We start from the raw sequence: 10298 nt of genomic DNA, 5'->3' as shown, positions 1-10298 counted from the left end.
AGACCGTGATTGGGTGGCTTTGGCGCAGGTGATGAGGTCTTCGAGGTGTGCGGAAGGTGGGCGCGGCGCCGTGCCGGGAGAGCGTGCCGGTTGTCGCTCACAGTTCCGGAGTGGGCGGTAGACTCCGAGGCCTGAAGGGGCCCCAGCACGGGGACATTACTGGCTGCTGTGCCTGGCCCGGCTTGCGGGAAGCCCCGCTCAGCGGGAGAGACAGGCAAGGACCCCGTCGTGGACCTATGTATGTTCACTAATGGAGGCGGCGTGGAACGCGGTGGGAACCCGAGGAGGCCCTGGTAGGAAGATCATCCCGGAAGACTAGGAGCTGTCTGAGCTGAGACCTGAAGACGGAAGGATGTTTTGGGGGGTCGGGGGCGGTGTGGTGGAATGGCTTGAGCAAAGGCAGAAACAGCTTGATGTGTGAACATGGACTGCAGGTGATCTGATGTTGGTGATCATACTGAAAGTTCTCTATGAATGAGATGTGGAAGATTTTCTTGACCATTTAGGGAACTTGGATTTTGTCCTGAGGGCAATGAAGAGCCATGGGAGGATTTTTAGTGGGGAAGGGGTACGGCCCAGTTTGCTGTGACATGAGAATAGATTAGCAGGAAAGTGACTGGGATCGGGCAACCCAGGGTGGCAGATGTGATAGATTTCTAGGCAAGAGATGTTGGGAATGGATCAGGGCACGGGTCACTGTTGGGAGGGCAAGAGGGGATGGGAGAGACGTCCAGAAGGTTGACAGGCTGTGTGGGAGGGGGAGGCAGGGAGGAGTGGGGAAGGGATATCTCCAGCACATAGAGCAGATGCTCAGTAACTAATGTCTTGAATGAACAATCCTAGGAGGCAAGTGCTGATGAGATCTCCCATTTGTAAATGATACCTAGGACAGAGAAGGTTAGGTAACTTGACCAGTATCGATAGCTAGGAAGGGGAGGGCCCAGGATGTGTGTGTGTGTGCCATTAACTTACCAAGGAGGTATCAGCAGGGCAAGATCATGTAGGTCTTGTGAGGAATTTGGGAGAGCCATGGAAATGTATATGTCACTTTTTTTTTTTTTTTTTTTGGAGACGGAATCTTACTCTGTCGCCAGGCTGTAGTGCAGTGGCACGATCTCGGCTCACTGCAAAATCTGCCTCCTGGGTTCAAGCGATTCTCCTGCCTCAGCCTCCCGAGTAGCTGGGACTACAGGGACGCGCCACTATACCCAGCTAATTTTTGTATTTTTAGTAGAGACAGGATTTCACCATGTTGGCCAGGATGGTCTTGATCTCTTGACCTTGTGAATCGCCTACCTCGGCCTCCCATTATATGTCACATTTCTATGTCCATCCCAGAATCTCTCCTCTGAGCTCCTGACCAGATGCCTACCTGATACCTGTTGGTAATCTAGAGGTATCTCCAGAGTAATTTTGATCAAATTGAGCTCCTCCTCCTTTCCCCAAAATTTATTCCCCCCATGTTCATCTCAATAAATGCTCCCTCCTCTCCAGGCCCAAACCACTGGAATTGTTCTTTACTCCTCTCTCTGTCTTATATCCATGTCTGTCAGCTAGTATACCTGACCACTTTTCCCCACCTTCACTCCTGTCCACCCTTATCTCCTTCCCAGACCATTATGGCAGGCCCCTCAGTGATCTCTCTGCCCTCACCCCTGCCCCCCAGAGTGTTCCTCACATGCAGCTAGAGGGATGCTGTGAGCACCTGTATCAGGTCATATCCCTCGCCTGCTCAGAACACTTCCGAGGCTCCATCTCACTCAGGGTAAAAGCCAGAGTCCTCTGCAAGGCCCTTCATTGTCTGCCCTTATCACCTCTCTGACATCGTCTACTCATTACTCCCTGTGCTCCAGCCACACGGGCCCCAGGGCCTTTGCGCTTGCTCTTCTCTTTGCCTAAAGAACTCATCTACCAAATAGCCCAGACTCATTCTTTCCTCTCTAGGTCTCCCCTGTGATGTCACTGCCTTCCTGAGATCTTCCCTCACCACCCTTCTAAAATTGTACCACTAATAGTCACATCTATCTTTGCTTCTTGAACTTTATCCTTAACATTAATCATATTACTGTTTAACACTCTATAGAATTTATCTGTGTTTATGGTCTGCCTCCCCTGACCCTTACCTCTAGGAGACTGTTGACTTCATGAGGGAAGGGGCTTTTGTCTGCTTCCTCCGTTATCTCCAACACATGGAAAATTTCTTGGCACATAGTTAGTGCTCAGTAACTACTTACCAAATAAACTATTGAAGAGCACACATCTGGATCCCAGCATGCTGGGGACTCTGCTGAGCCCCTTTCTACAGAACTTGAAGGGGCTGCCTTTTCTGAGGGCTCAAGACATTCAACAATTATTTCACCTTACCTCTTCTTTCTGCTCAGCATTGGGAACACAGCAGAGAACAAAATATTTCCCTACCCCCATAGAAGCTACAGCAATAAGGATGGTAATTTAGACTATCAATCACACGTGTGAAATTATAAAGAAAGGTAGAGAGTGTTATAAGAACACTTAATAGGATATCAAATCCGGATCCTAGGAAATGAGGTTTGAGGTGATGAAGGAGTAGGCATTAACTCCTTTAAGAGTTAAGAGTTTGTGATGGAGCCTAGAGGCTGATGCAGAGCAAGAGGTCAGACCTTGTGTATGCCGTAAGGAGTTTGGGTGTTTACCCCACAGGCTAGTGGGAAGTTGTAGAATTTTAAGCTGGGGACGGGAGCGTGGTCAGGTGTGTGTGTGTGTGTGTGTGTGTGTGTGTGTGTGTGTGTGTGTGTGTGTGTGTTTCGCTCTAAAATTCTTCATACCAAAGTGCACTTAGAAGATTCCTCTGTCTTCTCTATGGGGAATTGACTATAAGGCATTAAGGATTGAAGTGGGGAGACCAGTGACAAGGCTGTTACTGTGAGATTAAAATAGCCGTGATTAAAGACAGCCACGCATTCTTTGCTGTTTTTCCTATCAAGAGGTGGAGCCTCCTTCCTTCCCCTTATATCTGAGCTGGCACTGAGATTTGCTTTGACCAATAGAATACAGTGAAAGCAGGCTGGGCGCGGTGGCTCATGCCTGTAATCCCAGCACTTTGGGAGGCTGAAGCAGGTGAATCACATGAGGTCAGGAGTTCGAGACCAGCCTGACCAACATGGAGACACCCCATCTCTACTAAAACTACAAAAAAAAAAAAAAAAAAAAACCATTAGCCAGGTGTGGTGGTACACTCCTGTAGTCCCAGCTACTCTGGAGGCTGAGGCAGGTGAATTACTTGAACCCGGGAGGTGGAGGTTGCAGTGAACCAAGATCATACCACTGCACTCCAGCCTGGGTGACAGAGTGAGACTCTGTCTAAAAAAAAAAAAAAAAAAAAAAAGAATACAGTGAAAGTGATGCTGTACTAAATGGAGTCCTAGGCCTTAAGAGACCTGGCAGATTCTGCTTCTACTCTTAGAGCCCTGCACTTTCTATAGATCTGCCCCAGCCCGCGGCTGTTCCAACTTTTAGCTGCTGTGCCAGGCATGCGAGTGATGCCTTCTTGGGATGGCCTAACCCCCATTCCAGTTGACACCATGTGGAGTAGGGGTGAACCATCCCAAATCCCGTCACCCTTTGAGCCTTATCCAAATTGCAGAATCATGAGCAAAGAAATGGTTGCTATTTTATGCCCCTGTGGCTTAGGATGCTTTGTTACACAGCAGTAGCTAACTGAAGCTAATATTTTTTTGAGATCTTACCATTTTATGTATTAGTTCGTTTAATCCTCAGTCACTGTATGTGGTGCTATTACTGTTCTCATTTTACAAATGAGGAAATGAAGGCACACAGAAGCTAATAAAGTACTAGTAAGGTGCCTGGCACAAAACACTGAATATGTGATAGCTGTTATTATCAGCATCATGTTCATCAGCGTTACAGTTTTCACAATTGTGAAGAAGTGGCGGTCAGATGAATAAACATGTTAGTAACCCACTTCCACTTCTTTTTTTTTTATTTTTTATTTTAACAGGGCCTGACTCTATCACCCTGGCTGGAGTCACTGCAGCCTTGACCTCTCAGGCTCAGGTGATCCTCCTGTCTCAGTCTCCTGAGTACTTGGGACCACAGGCATGCATCACCACACCTGGCTAATTTTTGTATTTTTTGTAGAGATGGGGTTTCACCATGTTTCCCAGAGTGCTCTCGAACTCCTGGGCTCAGGTGATCCACCTACCTTGGCCTCCCAAAGTGCTGAAATTACAGGCATGAGCCACTGCGTCCAGCCAACCCACTTCTTAGTGATGTGATTTTAGCCATTTTCTTGGAAGGACTAGTAGAGAGATGGAAAGACATCGAGTCCTTGGTGATGTTGTTGAAGTGCTGGATCAGGCCTCACTTGGAGTGAGTTACCTCCAGAGTTTCTTCATTAGGGAATTCAACATATCTCTATTGTTTAAGCCAACTATATTGTTGAATTGAGCTTTCTATTACTTAGAACCAACAATATCCTAACTGATTCCAGGGTTTTCTTTACTTATTTGTTGAGTCATCAGATGCTGGCTACTTACTACATGCCAAGCATTTTCAGGTGCTGGTGTTATTAACAGTAGCAAACAAGACGCCCGAAAGCCCTGTCCTCCTGGAGCCTGCATTCCAGTGGGCAAGATGAATGCTAATATTAGCAAACAGAGCTGTGGAAGTTGAGTGTTGGAGGACTAGAGGGTGGAAAGAGGTGCTATTTTAGATAGAGGGGTTAAAGAAAACCTCTTTGAGAAAAACGTTAATGGACCTCACAGAAGGGGAGGACGCCAGCTGGGTGTATATTTTGGGAAGAAGGACGTTCCAGGTAGAAAAACCCAGGAAATTCAAAGGCCCCGAGGCACGCTTGGTGTGCTGGAGGAGCAGAGAGGAGTGAACTGGACCAGACTGGACAGGGTGGGAGGGAAGGAGACCAAGACAAGGTCAGGTGGGACTGGGAGGCCGTGGGAAGGACTTGAATTTGATGCTGATGAGATGTGCGGCAGTGAGAGCATGGTGAGCTGAGGCGATGTGATCTACCATGGTAAGAGGGTCCCTCTGGCTCCCACATGGCTACTAGGGTAGAAGCAGGACGCCAGTGAGAAGGCCACTGTGTAGTCCAGCAGAGATGACGGTGGCTTGGCCAGGGTGCTAACGGGGAGGTGGGGAGATGTGGTCAGATTTTGCATATAATTTGAAGGGAGAATCAGGTGTGTGGGGTGAGAAAGAAGAGTCAAGGACCATGCTATGGCGTTTAGCCTGCAGAGAGGAAGGAGGGAGCGCCGTAAACTGTATGGAGAAGACTGGGAGAGAGTGTGGGCATGTTTAGCCTTCGAGTGGACTCACTGGCCAAGCAGGAGCTTCTACGAGACTGGCATTGAAGGGTGAGATCTGGGCTGGGAGTAGTTGGCATGTTTATGCTATTAAAACCCAGGATGGGATCACTAAGGAAGGGTGTATAGATGGAAGTGTGGTCTCACAGTGAGAGCAGGGAGGCCCATGAGGAGGTTGCTGCAGTAATCTAGGTGAGATGACAGTGGCCTGTCCCAGGGCAGGGGCAGGAACGAGTCGTCATTGGAGTCTGGGTGCATTTTGAAGGCAGGACTCACTGTGATTTGTTGTGGGTGGTGATGGCAAGAGCTGGACAGGGGCCTCATGAGAACAGAAGAGAAGCAGAAGTGGGACAGCGGCTTGCCATTCTTCCTTCCACTGGGCCCTGTGGTCTCTGCTTCTCTTTGCATTGACTGCTTCCTGTTCTCAGGCAGCTGGGTTGACCCTGGGTGGACTCTTGCCCCCGCTCTATGTGACCTTCCAGCTCAGTTACCCACAGCCCCTCAGTCTTCATTCCAAATTTCCCAGATGGGAATGGGATTTCCAGAGTTGGGTATCCAACCCTGCTCAAGTCACTGTCGCTGGAGGGTTCCTACAGTGATGACTGTCTGCTGGCAAGGGCTGTGGACTGGGCAGGCACCCCAGACATTCACAGTGACCATGTGTTTCTGACACTTGGTGTACAGGGGGGACATGTAGGCGAGTGGGTGTGGCAGGGGTTGGAGATGGTTTGACCCTCTTTTGGTAGATGGATGGGACAGACCATTTATATTGCTTCAGATGTGTCCTGGATGGGCAAACAGGAAGAAGGATACCAGGAAGGTGGATCTGGCGGACCGTGGGCTGTGAAGGGTTAAGGGTCAGCTTGGGAGGATTCAGGTGCAGCTTCTGCCTGTTCAAGGGTATTCCCAGAGGAGTCAGGGAGACACGCATTACTCCAGACTCGAGAGAGACACAGCGATGGCTGAGACAGCCTCCACCTTGCCCTCGCAAAGCTCACAGTCCAGTGGGGAAGACAACCCCAACAGCAGACAGTGACCAGGGCTGGGATGGGGAGGCAGAGGGGTTGGGGCCAGGATAGGCGAGCCACAGCGGGGCGGTGGGAGCCAGAGGCAGCTCCTGACCCAGTCTGCAGTGTCAGGTGGGACTCTCTGGTGTGGGGAGCACGTAAGATGAGATCTGAAGGAATTTGTCAAACAAAGCGCGCTTCGGAACTCCGCTGGGGACCACCTCGAGCCATATGGCAGAGGAGACTTAAAGTTTTGTGAACGTTTTAAAATTTAACAATTTTAGATTTACAGACAAGTTGCAAAGATGATACAGGGACTTGGCCTATACCTACACCCAACTTCCGCCTAGTGTTAGCATCTTACATAATTATTGTATATTTGTCAAAACTGAGAAATTAACATGGATTAGTATTCTGTTAAACTCCAGACTTGAATCCTGTTTCTCCTGTTTTTCCACTAATGTTCTTTTTCTGTTCCAGGATCCGATCCAGGATGCCGTGTTGCATTTATTGGTCATTTCTCGTTGGCCTCCTCCAATCTGTGACAGTTTCTTAGTCCTTCCTTGTTTTTCATGACCTTGACAGTTTTGAGGAGTACTGGTGAGGTGTTTCTGTAGAATGGCCTCAGTCTGGGGTTGTCTGACATTTTGCTCATGGTTAGACCGGGATTAGAATGCTCACTGAGGTGAGGTTAACTTCATGAAAGTGGTGTCTGCAAATTTCCTAACTATAATCCTACTGTTTTCCCTTTATTCATTTGTTAGAAGCAAGTCACTAAATCCAGCCTACACTCAAAGGAGAGCTAAGCTCTGATTCCTGGAGGGAAATAGGAAGATATTTGGAGGCTGCACAGGTATCCCATTTCTCCTTCAAGTTCACCTATGCATTTTAGCATTCATCAGTGGACCTGGCCTGTAGCAGTTACTACCGTGGTATTAAAACAATGACTTTCTGTTTCCCTCATTTCTTTACATTTACTATTTAGAATTCCATATGGAAGATTTGTCCCTTCTGTTATACTTCATTTATTGTATTTATACAATCATTAGTTTATTTCCATGTGGACTCATGAATATTTATCCGTTGGGCATAACCCAACATTATTATAATGAATTTTTTTTTTTTTGCTCAAGTTGTTCTAGCCTTGGCCATCAGCGTTCATCTTTCAGGTTGGCTCCTATGTTCTTTACTCTTTTTCTTTTTCTCCAACGCCTTCTTACTTTCTGACACTGCAGGATATTCCAGGCTCATGTATTTTCCCTGCACCAGCCCTAGAATTGGCTGTTCCTCCAGAGTCACTGGTTCTTTTCATCGGAGAATGGTGTGTAAAAATAAGCATGGGTTCATACTGATACCTCCGAGACTCATCTAGTACCAGATGGTTCATTCTCACCTTCCCCCCTTGCTTTCTTTATAACTCCTTCCTCTGCCAGTGAGAAGCCTGGCTCAGTGGGCTCTTTTTGGTGCTTATCTTATTGGTCATCTTGGCAAAAATCAGCCTTGCCTGCCTTCTGTGGGTACACCCTCCCCTTGGTTTCTGTGAGTCTACTATCCCCTGACATTTCTTCTATGATTTGCTTCCTCGTGGGCTCCTCTGTTTTCACCAGTCTTTTAAGTGTGGTGGGGCTGTGTTCTCTCTTCTCACTTTGGGGCCACCTGACCCTCTTTTATGGTCTGTTTCCTGTCTCTGTGCAGATGACACACTCTGTCCTTAGCCCCGACCTCTACTCTGAGCCCTAGACCTGGAGGATCTGGAGGCCTCGTGGACAATCCCCCAACTCCAACTGGGCAATCCTTGGCCCCCTAACACTCACCACGTCCCAGATTCCAAATCTGCTCTCTCAGCCTTTGTCTCCAGGGTGGCCCCTCCAGGCTCCAGGTTCTCAGAGCCCTGGGCCTCATTCTGAATGCCTCCCTCCCATCCCTGGCCCCCGTCCAGCCCATCAGCTTCCAGAGCCTGTCCTCTGGGACTCCTGGACATCTCTCATTTCTTCTCCCTTCTCCCATTTTCCACTCTGCCATGGTCCAACCCGGTCCTCTCCCACCTTGTCTCTGCCTGGCCTCCTCCCTGGGCTCCTGGCCTCCCATCTCACCATTTAGCCCAATTAAAACTGTTTTTTGGGGAAACATAAACAGGAAAATAAATCACATTGGGTGTCAACTTAAGATGAAAACAACTTTCAGCAATCACTTTATTACTTTAAAAAGTCTACAGCAGTAGGAGGAAAACTGAGGCCCATTTCTCTTTACACTGTGGTTGTCACACCAGAATGAAATTTTAAGGAGCATTTATAAGCTTCCTTTTGAGTCACATTGATTAAGGGAATTTTCTATGTTCATTTTCACAATTATCCTTATAAACATGACTTACAAGGTATCTAAACAATGTCTCACAAGCATTTAGAACAACTGAATTATATAAAAGGATTTTGTATGTGCAAGAGGGAAGTTAAGTAGATTATTAATATTGGCATTGGAAGAATTCTTCCAGTCTGATATCAGTGGCTATTGGGACAGTGAGCTCAGTAAAGAGACTATTAGTGGGCCGGGCGTGGTGGCTCATGCCTGTAATCCTAGCACTTTGGGAGGCCGAGGCAGGCGGATTGCCTGAGGCAGATTGTCAGGAGACCAGCCTGGGCAACGTGGTGAAACCCCATCTCTACTAAAATACAAAAGAAATTAGCTGGGCATGGCGGCGTGCACCTGTAGTCCCAGCTACTTGGGAGGCTGAGGCAGGAGAATTGCTTGAACTTGGGAGGTGGAGGTTGCAGTGAGCTGAGATCGCACCACTGCACTCCAGCACTCCAGCCTGGGTGACAGAGAGACTCTGTCTCTACAAAAAAAAAAAAAAAGAGGCCGGGCGCAGTGGCTCAAGCCTGTAATCCCAGCACTTTGGGAGGCCGAGACGGGCGGATCACGAGGTCAGGAGATCGAGACCATCCTGGCTAACACGGTGAAACCCCGTCTCTACTAAAAATACAAGAAAATTAGCTGGGCGAGGTGGCGGGCGCCTGTAGTCCCAGCTACTCGGGAGGCTGAGGCAGAAGAATGGCGTGAACCCGGGGAGGCGGAGCTTGCAGTGAGCCGAGATCGCGCCACTACACTCCAGCCTGGGGCACAGAGCAAGACTCCGTCTCAAAAAAAAAAAAAAAAAAGAGAGAGAGAGAGAGACTATTAGTGGATGTGCTTTGGGACATTTTGCAGTTTTAAGCCTGGCTAGCATAGGCTTTCACAATAACTGCCCACATTTGTATGGTGCCTTCTTCATGCCAGGCACTGTTGACTAAACCCCAAACATGCATAAATCCAGTAATCCTCACATACCCCTTAGGAGGTAGCTACTGTTATTAGCCCAGGTTTTCCGTGAGGCATTTACAGTTTAAATCAGTTACTTCAGGTTCCATAGCTAGTAAGTGCCTGCACCAGGATTTGAACCTAGGAGTCTCAGTTCTATGATGCGTGCCTTTAACCACCTTCCTCCTTGACTCTATTCTGAAAGGAGAAACTCATATTTCTGATCTTACAGTTTCTTCCTTTGGAAGAGGGGCTTAAATTACTTTCTTCTCCAGCGACTAGAAACCTTTCAACATCACCAATTATTTGTAAAGAAAAGCATTTTTAAAATTCTGGGCACTGTGACTCATTCCTGGAATCCCAGCACTTTGGGAGGCCAGGGCAGCAGGATTGCTTGGGGCCGGGAGTTAAGACTGGCCTGGGCAGCATAGTGAGACCCCTTTCTCTACAATAACTTAAAAAAATTGCTGGGCATGGTGGTGCAAGCCTGTTGTCCCAGCTACTTGGGAGGCTGAGGCAGGAGGATCGCTTAAGCCCAGGAGGTCAGAGCTGCAGTGAACTAGGCAACAATTGTGCCACTGCATTCCAGCCTGGATGACAGAGCAAGACTCTACCTCTAAAAAGAAGAAGAAGAAGAAGAAAAAGTAAAACACTTTTAACTTATTTTAAGGGAAAATTT

At 48.0% G+C, this 10298-nt stretch overlaps 2 long non-coding RNA genes across 2 annotated transcripts in view; one reads left to right on the top strand and one right to left on the bottom strand.

Annotated features, from left to right (window-relative positions):
- Window positions 1–69: 69 nt before the first annotated feature.
- On the bottom strand, window positions 70–10269 carry LOC144337493 (uncharacterized). The gene is made up of 2 exons (XR_013410678.1): window positions 9353–10269; window positions 70–1115 (listed from the first exon to the last, which is right to left on the bottom strand). It is a non-coding gene; the product is annotated as an uncharacterized LOC144337493 (long non-coding RNA).
- The window catches only part of LOC114673989 (uncharacterized), a 31225-nt gene continuing 21026 nt past the window's right edge, over window positions 100–10298 (top strand). Inside the window, exon 1 of the long non-coding RNA XR_013410668.1 lies at window positions 100–293. This is a non-coding gene — a long non-coding RNA (uncharacterized LOC114673989). The remainder of the gene's footprint in view (window positions 294–10298) is intronic.

Source organism: Macaca mulatta, chromosome 19 (genome assembly GCF_049350105.2).
Source record: "Macaca mulatta isolate MMU2019108-1 chromosome 19, T2T-MMU8v2.0, whole genome shotgun sequence".
NCBI classification, from domain to species: domain Eukaryota; kingdom Metazoa; phylum Chordata; class Mammalia; order Primates; family Cercopithecidae; genus Macaca; species Macaca mulatta.
This window is presented reverse-complemented; position numbering and strand designations above follow the sequence as displayed.